This window comes from Passer montanus, unplaced genomic scaffold (genome assembly GCF_014805655.1).
Source record: "Passer montanus isolate IOZ18808 unplaced genomic scaffold, ASM1480565v1 scaffold8, whole genome shotgun sequence".
Lineage (NCBI taxonomy): Eukaryota > Metazoa > Chordata > Aves > Passeriformes > Passeridae > Passer > Passer montanus.
This window is the reverse complement of record NW_024373256.1, coordinates 5,810,436-5,821,181: the sequence shown is the minus strand read 5'-3', so window position 1 is coordinate 5,821,181 and position 10,746 is coordinate 5,810,436. Positions and strand designations below refer to the sequence as shown.

At 45.1% G+C, this 10,746-nt stretch overlaps 1 long non-coding RNA gene across 1 annotated transcript; it reads left to right on the top strand.

The window, feature by feature from the left end:
• Positions 1-503: 503 nt before the first annotated feature.
• Positions 504-3,364, top strand: LOC120513175. The gene is made up of 2 exons (XR_005630210.1): positions 504-616; positions 3,017-3,364. It is a non-coding gene; the product is annotated as an uncharacterized LOC120513175 (long non-coding RNA).
• The last annotated feature ends 7,382 nt before the right edge of the window (positions 3,365-10,746 follow it).

The following is a 10,746-nucleotide window of genomic DNA, read 5'->3' as shown; positions in this document are numbered from 1 at the left end:
TTCCCAGGGAAAGTGCTCTCCATCCCACTTGTCACTGCCATCCAGCTGTGTTGTCTCATCTGGTCATTCTATTTTTCAGCAGAGTCACTGTTCTCTGAAGGTAAATCCTGTCAAACCTCACTAAAATGACTGTTCTCCCTCCACGGTGCTCATGCCATGTGTCCTGTGGAGCCATTCCCTGGCCCAGCTTTCACAGACATCACTCACCAACCCCTCTTCCACATCCCAGGAGATTTATTTCAGATGTGAAAGGAAGGTCACACCATCACCCTGCCACTTACCCCTGATCAGCATGTAGTGACATTTCTCTCATATTCATGAACCAGACTTCTTTTTAAAACTGTCAAACAGGCAATTTTATTTCACAGAAATCACTTTTGGACAAATGACCTTTACCTGAATGTGTGTGGCAGCTCTGTCAGGCATTCTGCAGGGCTACAGCACATAATGCTGCCCTGTGTTATCTTCCCAAAATGTCAGTTATTTTCTGCCTAGTGGCATTTAACTTGGGGGAAACCTCTTTGCATGCAGCAGTCTTTGTCCTTACTCTTCACTCAGCAACAGCAATGCTAGAAAGAAGATCACAAGTTATTTCTAAACTAAGCCTAAAGCAAAGGTAAGAATGGCATGACATATGTGAATTTAAAGGCAGCCTTTAGCTGTGCTTAAAGATTGCTTGCAGATGCTGACTACTGATTTTTTTTTTTTTTTTTGCCTTTCTCTGCCTCTCAAAATATTGTTTTCAATGTCCTCATTGTCTTATTAGCCTTCCCTTCCCCCTGGACCCAGCGACATGCAAAAGGAATGACGGTAGATGTTACTTTTTCCTGCTCCGTGGCAGAGAGGAGTGTAGGGTTTCAGAGATTGTAAACTATTTCTTCTGCACTGAGAGATTGACTGCATGGGTAGAGCCCATTAAATATAGCCATGCTGACAGTATTGCTTCAGAGAGTTCTGTGGGAAAAAATCTGTCTGCACTATGTTGGTACCTCCAGCCAGGCAGAGAGCTGTCTTGATAACTCATTCAGATAATGAATAAAATGTGGAATGAATTCCATGCAGGATCAGCACTCTGCTGATGTGAGAACCGGTTGCAAAACGTACGACAGGATCCTCCTGTGGCTGTTGTTTTAAGCTTGGCAAATACCGTGGATTGTGTATGCTAAAGTCAGGATATTATTAAAATAAACCTCTCAAAACTCCAGAGGGTTGAGATATGATGCGGCTTCCTTTGAGCTCAGGTCCCCTTATCACCCAGAAATGTTGTGTGTGAATGCAATTTATATGAAGTTCTTTAAGACCAGGACAGTCTGTTATTTCTGCCATGTCCAGGAAAATCAGGGAAGGTATGTAACAGTAATAAATCAATTATTTCTTGCAAATTAGACCAAGATAGCATTGCCTAACAGCAGTCTTCCAGATGGTTGGGATGAAAAGTGGATTGGGCTGGAGGGGAAGGGAGGATTTCTAGATAACCAGAATAAATGGGATACACTTTAGTAGTAGAACTGGAAAGATCCAGAGGAATGACACCTGTGTATGAGGAGAGAGATATCTGGCAGCTCGGGTTATGTCACTGGGTTGGCAGAGCAGGCTGAAACAAAGACTTTTTCTTGACATCATCAAGGGGACAAAGCCTTTATGGTGTTGAATTAGGAGTAACCAAGGGGAAAGGAAATGACAGATTTAAATAAATGTGGTGTGTTTGTACTCACCCAGTAACCTTCAAGTGACACAAGACACCTTCCAGTTCTTCCAGGAGATATCAGTCCAATGCTCTTCAGATGGGGATGTTGAAAGCAATAGTAATTACAATTTTAAAAATTAAAAAGTTTTGATCCCGCAAGGCTTTTATCACACCTAACTGCCAGCAGCTGTAAAGTGGTCAACTGAGCAAAGAACATAATCAAAGAAGCTTGATGTTAATTAGCTAGAAATTGCCATTAACTCATTAATATGCATATATTGAGACAATAAAATATAACATCTAGTAATACTAATATATTAACATCAATTATTTTAATATTCATCTGTTCCTAATCAGAGGCAAGACCCTGAATGCTATTGAATAATATCTACACATTGGTTCCCAAGAGGCAGCAGAGTTTGCTGAACAACCTCAATTGTCAGCAAAATGGGTGATTCCGTGAATCCTTGAAGGAGAAGGATTCAAACCCCAAAAAAGTCCCTGACTGCCCAGCAGGGACGGCCAAGTGGGAGCCCAAGTGACTGAATCCAGCCTGTGAGGCTGCTCCCTGTGGTCTTGTGACAAGCCAAACCAAACAGATTAAAAGCATTTTTGCAGGTATTTGTCAGTGAGGACCCAGAGGGTCTGGTGAGGCACTGCCCAGATGCTGGGCCCACCCCTGAACATCTGGCTGGGAATAAGAGTGGCTCTGGATTGTAGGGAAACTGATGGTGATAAACCAAGTAATCCCTGCTAAGTCTGTGTAACAGGCCAGCGTGTCTTCCCTGCTAACTCTGAGAGGGAATTAGTCACTCAGAGGATTTGGGATGAACCTAAAGGAACAGCTTTGCACTTTGTGGGAAGCAAGAAACACTCAACATCATTTTGTGCCTACGCCTAAAATACTGGTGAAGAAGTACATGTTTTACCAGAGGCGTTTTTCCCAGTGTCTCTCAAATTGCTGCCACTTTCACAGCACTCCTAAGACAATTCCTCAGCATAATTCTTTCCCCTATGGCTGAGTTTGCTCAGATCTAGTTGCACTTGGGCAGCTGATGAGAACACGTGGTGCAAAGGCTGAAAGACCAGGGCAAAAACAGACCTATGTCCCTCCTACCCCATGCAGATTCTGGGCTGAACTTGAACCTATGGCAACATGGAATAGCCCCATGTTCTGCTATAAATTAGTTACAGACTCCTCACAGCTGCCTCCATGACGATGTGGAGATGAAAAGCAGCTCAAGGCTCTCACCAGGCACCAGGTCTCACTCTGTGTTTTGCATCAGTCCCACTGTCTTCATCAAAATGACTATTTTTCTCTTTTCGAAGACAGAAAACATCCACATCTGCTATATTTGGATGCTGGACATCTGAAAAAAGAATCACCCATGAAAACAGCCTGAATGAACCTGCTGAATGGCAAACCACTGCCAACGAGTCTCAATGATTTTTCTAGCAGAGATGTTTTTGCTGGTTTTGCCTCTGAGAAAAATAGAAAAGGATGGGGGAAGAGCTGGTTTGTTTTCTTATGCATGCACCCATCATCAACAGCTTTGCTAAGGCAGGAAAATGATTTCTGGGTTGTTTTTCTTGTTCTTAAAACTTGTAAATTCAACAAAAGTGTTTTGGCTGTTATTGCTGTTATTGCAAGGTAATAAATACAGAACCTCAGAGAAATTCCAGGGACAGAAGTATTTAACCCAGACACAGTGAAACAGAAACACGAATCTCTTTGAGAATGAGGCAAGGGAAAAACCAAAAAGAAAGGGAAGAGGCTGAGGGTTTGTTCCAAGGTCTTCTTTGTAAGTGAAGAGGGTGGGTGGTTCAAGATAAAATCAGGAATTTGACTTCTCAGGACAGATGGATTTGAAAAAGAAAAAAGAAATACATCTACAGGCCAAACTAAAAATGGTTATCATGGTGAAGTTATGGGCTGTTTCAGGCTGCCAAGACAAATAGCTTGCATCCCAAAGCAGTAAAGGTTACATGCATGGAAAATGGAGCTATCCCTAAGGACTAACTAATATACTACAATTATTATTATAATTTTATCAAAGAGTTTTGAGAAAACCAGGGCATGCTGAGCTACCTAGTCTGACTGCATCTGCAAGAGTCTTAACAAGAGATGTTCCAGCCTAAAATGTTTCATCTTCTATCTTCACATTCTAGCTAATATCAGCTAATGCTCTTTGAGACGTGAAGGCAGTGTCACTCCAGCAATTAACCAGAGCTGTTTGAGGTCACTGACGTACTGCAAATACTTTGAATTTCAGTAAGTTTGAAGTTATTTCCTAATAGGCCTCATGCCACTGCTGTGGGAGACATACCCAAGTAAAATGTAATCACATATGGAATTTCAGCTAAGTGCAGGTATTGCAGGGGGAAAAAGCATCCACACTTCTGACAAGGTTGTATCAATCTCCACTTATCTGCTGTTTCAGTAAAACTGCCAAGGTATGCTGAAAGGCACTGTGTTCAGCCTGGCACTTACTCTGATGCACTGATAATATACATTATTATGCAATTATTATAGATTTATGCTTCTTATTATATAAGAATATTGCTTCTTTTTGGAGCAACCTTCATGGCTGGATGACAGTGTAAATTCCCCCATGTCCCATATTTCTCCAAGTGTAGCCTAATGGTTAGAGGAAAGGACAGGACACTGGGATCTCCCAGGCTTCTTTCCCAGCTGTGCAAACGATGAGGGTCAGCTTCTTTTCCACACAGATCAATGAAACTCTGCACTGAACTTTCCTGGGAACACGATAAAATCCTTAATCTCCTGCTGCCTTCCTTCCCGATCCTGCAAGATATCAAGCACACCAGCCCAGCAAAGCCCTTCAGCAAATGCCTGGAGCTTTGTAGCCAAATCCAAAGCTTGTGGTGAGCAGAGCTCGGGGTGTGCTGCTGCTTCCAGAGCCAGGAATGAGTGGGGGGCGACTACATCCATCTATCCTCCAAAGGATGTTTCAAACATTAAGTAACAGGATTCCTGAAGACGGCAGAGGATGCAACAGAGGGAGATTATCATTTCTATCCCTATTCTTAATAGCTATTAATGGAAATGGGTGATAAAGTATCTCTAGCTACACATATACAACATCTCTCTCATCCTGTCAAGGTAGAGCATGACTCTGTAAAAAAAAACTGGGATTCAGGTTGGGGAAGGGGCAAAAGAAAAAGCTGTTTATAACACGTTAAAGCACAGTTTGGAAGTTTGCACTCTAATTCTCCCTGCGAAGCCAGAACCTGCCTACAGGGTGTGTTGAGTTAGTTCCTCATTCCTTCTTTGCTTTTTTTTTTCCTAACTTCTTTTGAAATCACGGTGTGTGGAGCATACCTTGCCCCGGGGGAAGGTATTGCTGAGCCATTACTCACACTATAAAAGGGTGCTAGCTCTCACTCCTCCCTTTCTTTGAGGCCCCGTTTGGAGGTGAGGAAAGGGCTGACTGGCCAAACCACCAAAGCCCAGGCTTAACCAGCCCTGGGGCACAGAGCAGGGGGGTTTTGGGGTGCTCAGCCACGGTGCCTGGCTCTGGGGAGCTCCAGCCTGGGCTCATGGTAGGCTCCAAGAGCACAGCCTGGTCTGGTGTACCTCCTAAAGCTGTTCTAGCCTGGAAGCTGGGATTGGTTTAAGAGCTTTCTTTGGGGGGAATAGCTCCCTATGAAAGAGTAGTTTCTGTCTTCTGAATGAGTGGAGATTAGGAGGGAGTGAAAAAAGGGGGTGTGCTCTGAAATTTAAAGGTAAAATCCCTCACTCCCAGTTCCAGTGGACTCTGCCCCTCTTCTGTTTGCTTTTCCCTCGGCATGTGCCGGCAGTTGGCCCAGCTGAGGCTGATGTGGGGGTCACGTTGGTGCCCAAGTCCCAGCAAGGCTCTGGAGCTTTCCCCTTCCCCTCAGCACAGCACACAGCCAGGGCTCCTCAGAAAAAAAGGATAATTTTTTCATCGTTTATAGACTTCTCTGACTTCATAGACCCCCATGAACCTGCAGCCTTCCAGCTCCCTAACACACCGCAATCCAAGCTATGTGAATGAGGAGAAAATCATCAATGGAGTTAGCAATGTACCATAAAATTCACTGATTAAATTACTGGATAAATATTTGAGTGGATCTAGCTGACAGGTATGTCATGCATGCAGTCTTAAAATAGGAAGGCAAAGGGAAATGAGGGAGAAATGAGCCAAGGAACAGGAACAGGAATGTGATTTCTGGTAACACAGCTCATGTTCATCAGTGCCTTTTTGGCAATATAGAGGATGTGTGTGGTGAAACTGAGAGCAAGGCACCATGTTAAAATAAACTGAGAGAAATTGCAGCCATGAAGAAACTGAGCATTAAGCAGCAGTTCTCAGGGAATAAGGCTGGTGAACGAATTTATGAGGATTTACATCAGCTGAACCTGGCAGGTAATTTTTAACATGCTTGCAAGAAACAGAGGTAGCTATTTCCAGCAAAATCTTGGGAACCTGGGGCAAATGTGGGCTCACTGGAGAGGTACGATGCTCTCACCAGCCTCTGATGGTGCTGGGCTGTGCCTCCACACTGGCTCCTCCACCTGCCATCTCCACCAGGGGATGGCTGCTCCTTCTGCAGCCCAAGGATCTTGTGTTTAATTTAAAAAGATGAAAGGAAGAGTTTGTCCTGTTGCACAAAGGCATCAGGGCAGTGTGTGGCAGCCAGCAGGGCTCTGCTGATGAGCTGTCGAGGCACACACAGCACAACTCTGGGCAGCAGCATCAGGGCAGGATTAGGCATCACCACATCCATCAGGTCAAGCCTGGAAGGGTCTCTAAGGACAGGCTGATCATATTTGTGCCATTCCAAGTAAACAGTCTGCACAGGAATTACTTTAAAACACATCTAATTCATTTTTGACCGATTTTGCAAATGTTTCCCCTTTCCTCAATGCGGCATTGACTGGCCCTGCAAAGCATTTGGCAGTGGCCTGGGTGGTGTGTGCAGTCACTCTGCTCCTTGATGTTACCTCATCAAAGAGCAGCTGAAAATGATATTTCCAGCCAGACGGTTCTTGAGAGTGGCCGGTGAACTCGCTCTGCCCTGTGCCCTCCAACTGGAGATTAGAGAAACTTCCTGTATGCCAATTCAGTGATAAATTTAGGATTGCGACATGCTGACAAAAAAAAAAAAATAAAACACAGTAAAACCATGACAGGCTATTTTTGGTTTCCAAAGAAACTCCTCTCGCTGGGTCTTTTTGAGCCCTCACCTCCATGTACAGCTGCAGAAGAGAAGGAAAACAGGATGCAGGGTTGCAGAGCTGGAGGAATAGAGCATAAATCAAAGGAGACAAGCTGGTCCCTGTGTGGTGCCTGGGTTGGACCCCAACCTTTGGGCAAGGTGAGCATTTGTTGCTTGCTGGGGACTCTCCCAGGAACAGCTTTGCCCAGCTGCCTGAACATTTATACTGGGCCATAGCCCCGTCTCACTTTTTCCTCCCACTGTGTCACCTCCTTCCCCTGTGCTGACAAGTGATTTAGACAGCCTGCCCTGCTGGCCCTGCATTTGAAATGTAAATCAAACATGGGACATAAAGCTGGGTTTCAAAGTTGACTATTAACTAGGGCGGAAGGGGTGGCGTAGCAAAAACAAACAGTTCCAAGTTCAAGTCTAAACCATGAGAGCAGGCTGCAAACCCTTCCTGCTCTCCCATCGCCAGCCAGCACGAGGGTGAGCACTCTCCCTGGGGCAGAACGTGCTTAGGGGCTGCCTGGGTTCCTATCCCAGGTGCCTAGACTCCAAATCAAGTCTGACAACTGACTTCAAAGGGAGGAGGGTGCTGGGATGCTGTGGCTGGCATTGCATGTCAGTGTGCAGTGGCTTTAGTCACATAATCACAGAACAGTTTGGGTCAAAAGGAACCTTTAAATGTTGCCTAGTCCAGGGATCCTTGCAGATCCTGATGTCCTGGAAGCTTTTGACATTGAACTCTGCAGTGGGCTGGTCCAATAGCTCATACCCCAGAACACTTCACTTTTTCTTGGAAAAGCTGGGGTTTGAAAGCAGCATCTCCTCAGCTTCCTCCAGGAGAGATAATGGCCAGCTGTACCTCACAATATGTGGGGATCCCCTGGAGGCACCTCTGCTGTCCCACTGCCTTCAAAACCAGTGGAAGTTTTGCCCCAAAATTATTGGAGGCCCAGGGCAAATCAGTGTGAACGTGGTTTTTAGCAAGTAGAGTGTTCTTTTACCATTACAGAATGTAGTTAATATTTATTTACCTGTCACCTCAAATAATTCTGGTGGGTGGGACCAGCAGCAGCACTTATTTTCTCTGAAAAGATTTGTACTATCACTTCAAAATTTGTCTCTGATAACTCTGTAGTGTCACCATTAAGGTCTAACTTGGAACTCAAAGACACGAGTAACTGATAATACAGAGAGGTGTGAAGCAGTGCTGCTAAGTACACCTACCCTGGCACACAGCAGCTCCCTGGGCCTGGCCTGGTCAGCATCAAATCCTGCCTGGATAGGAAGTGAGATTTCTTTGCTCTCAAGGGCAATTTAGCAAGAAAGAATCCTCACCTTTTTCTGAATTCCTTAAGGCAGTATTTTTAGTGCAAATTTTCTGCCAGTGAGAAATGGTGAGAAGAGCAGCTGTGAAAAGTGCTGATCTCCAGCGAGCAGTGATGGTGCCAGTGGTGCTGGACACCAAGCTGGCTGAGCAGGGGACAGATCCAGCCTTCAAACACCCTACTCTGATAGATGGCTCACAGCCCCTGGTAGACAGGATGGTGTCCTGGACACCAGGGAGCACCTCTGACTGTCAGCCACAGCAGCCGTGGGTGCATCATTGCATCTTTCTGCCCCACAGTGATCCTCTTGGTGGAGTGATGATGCTTAACTTCTGTTGAAGACTCATTTTGGGGAGGGAAGCAGTGCTGTGGCACTGCTGAGTGACGTTTCCCCATCTCAATTCTGTGTTTGTGTCCCCAGGGCTGTGCTGGCACCTCTGTGTGCACAGGAGGCAGTTCCACCCCAGGGAGCAGCTCCACCCCAGTGCTCTCTGAAGGCAGAGAGCACCAAGGGCAGTTTCACACGAGCTGCTAACCAACATCCCTGTTAGTAACATTCCTTTGTTGATAGTTTGGACTGTTTTCAAACAGGCTTTGTCATCTCCTCCAATATGGGAAAGCATTGTCTGAAGCCATATAGGATCCTAACTGTCCTAGTCTTCCTGTAAATAATGTGTCACTGCAGTGAAGGGAACTGCTCTGCTCCTCATTAGGCAGCATTGCAGAGCACATTGAAGCCAATTTACCAGAGCAGCAGTGAGGATATCATCTCACCATCTCTATTTCCATTAAACAACTGGATCTAACTCTCTTTTATTTTTAGGCTAACCATGCTGAGCTTTCAAATTGCCTTGATGATAATGTAGCTTTTAACTGATTTGTCGTGGCTGGTTGTTTTGCACATGAAAGTTGCTACTAGCTGATTAGGAAAAAAAAAATCCACCATTGCTTCTTCTATTGCTCAGGAAATTGCAATCCCCAATCTGCAGCTTGAAAGGCATGTTGCCATGGAAATGATGCTTATGCTGTCGTAAATAAAAGTATTCCAGGGTCACCAGGGTCTGCGGCATAAACAGGGGCACAAACACTGCCTGGAAAAGTGCCAGAGTGGTTTAAACATATAGGAAGATAATTTTAATGGTATTTTGCTTTCACTGTTATCATCAGAAGGACTGATGAAGGTTAACACATAGCTGTGACCTTGGCACAAAAGTAAAGCAGAAAAAGTCTTGGCTCCTGGTATTAATAAGAGTAGAGAAAACTGTATCTCAGCTCTCCTGGCCAGTGTTTCCCAGCTCAGTCAGAGCAGTGGTCTTTTCCCCACAGCACCTCTCACACATTCAGCAGTGAAATCTCATTGTATGTTCAGGGCACTTTTATTGGATTTATAAGCACTGCACGAGAGCTCAGGAAAACCAGTTGCTCCTGTGAAATGCTGTGTCATGGACTACCTGCTGATGCAGTGAATATTCCTTGATTCTCTGGCTACATCCCCCTACAGCCCAGGAAAACATGGGAAATTGGTCTTTTCCTTGGAGGGGAGACACAAGATCCCAGCTGAGGGAAGGAGCCCATGTGCCTTTCACTGTTCCTGAGCGAGAGCAGTGGGGAACAACTCCCTGCAGAAGCATGGACACAGTTCCAAAGGAGAATTCCAGAGGCCAGCAACACAGAGGGTTTGGATGTGTTGGTTCTTGTGGGTGTTCATGAGGAAAGCAGGCAGTTACTGTTTCTGGTGGGTTCTTAACTGTTCAATGGACTGCTCAATGGCATTAAATGGGCCATACCCTGAAGCTGCCTTGGGCAGTATCAGATCAAGGATACACATTTTCTCTCTGTGTTTTTAATACCCACACAAGCATTTCGAGCATAGGCAGTCACTTTAAATAAAACTACAAGAGATTGCAAATGCCACAGCTTGCTTATTTACTTACTGTCTCTTAGTCTGCCCAAAATGTGGAAATAATGTTTCCAGAGATGCTCGAATTCATGTGCCTGTTGAGAATCCTGGCTTCTGTCCTGGATGATATTGCATATTCAAGGGATGATTCACTCACTCCTGAGAGGGAGGAAGGACTGTACCAGCTGTACCACCTCTCCGTGGCTGACTGACAGCCTGGTGATGTTTCCACAAGGAAGCCTCATGCCTCCAGGTTAAGCCAGCAATTATGGAACAAACAAAAGAGAAGTGAAATGGAGAGATGAATCACTGAGAGACCAAACAAAAGAGAACTGGAAAGGTGATGCCAAAGCCAGAATCACAAAACAAAAACAAAATCTTCATTTGTCTCAGCCCAAAATGTCTAGAGTGGATTCTGCATTTCTTTTTTGTGGAAATCAACAATGTACTTTGCCATCTGCAAGGGAGGATTTGGGAAGGACCAGCTCAGTTTTTAGGGCTTTCTCACCTCACTCCTGTGAGAGGCTGGTAAAACCTACAACCAGCAGCCCTCTGTTAAAACCAAGCAAGACCCAACCCCAGCACTCTTGACTGCTCCATAAACTGACTCAAAAGTCCAA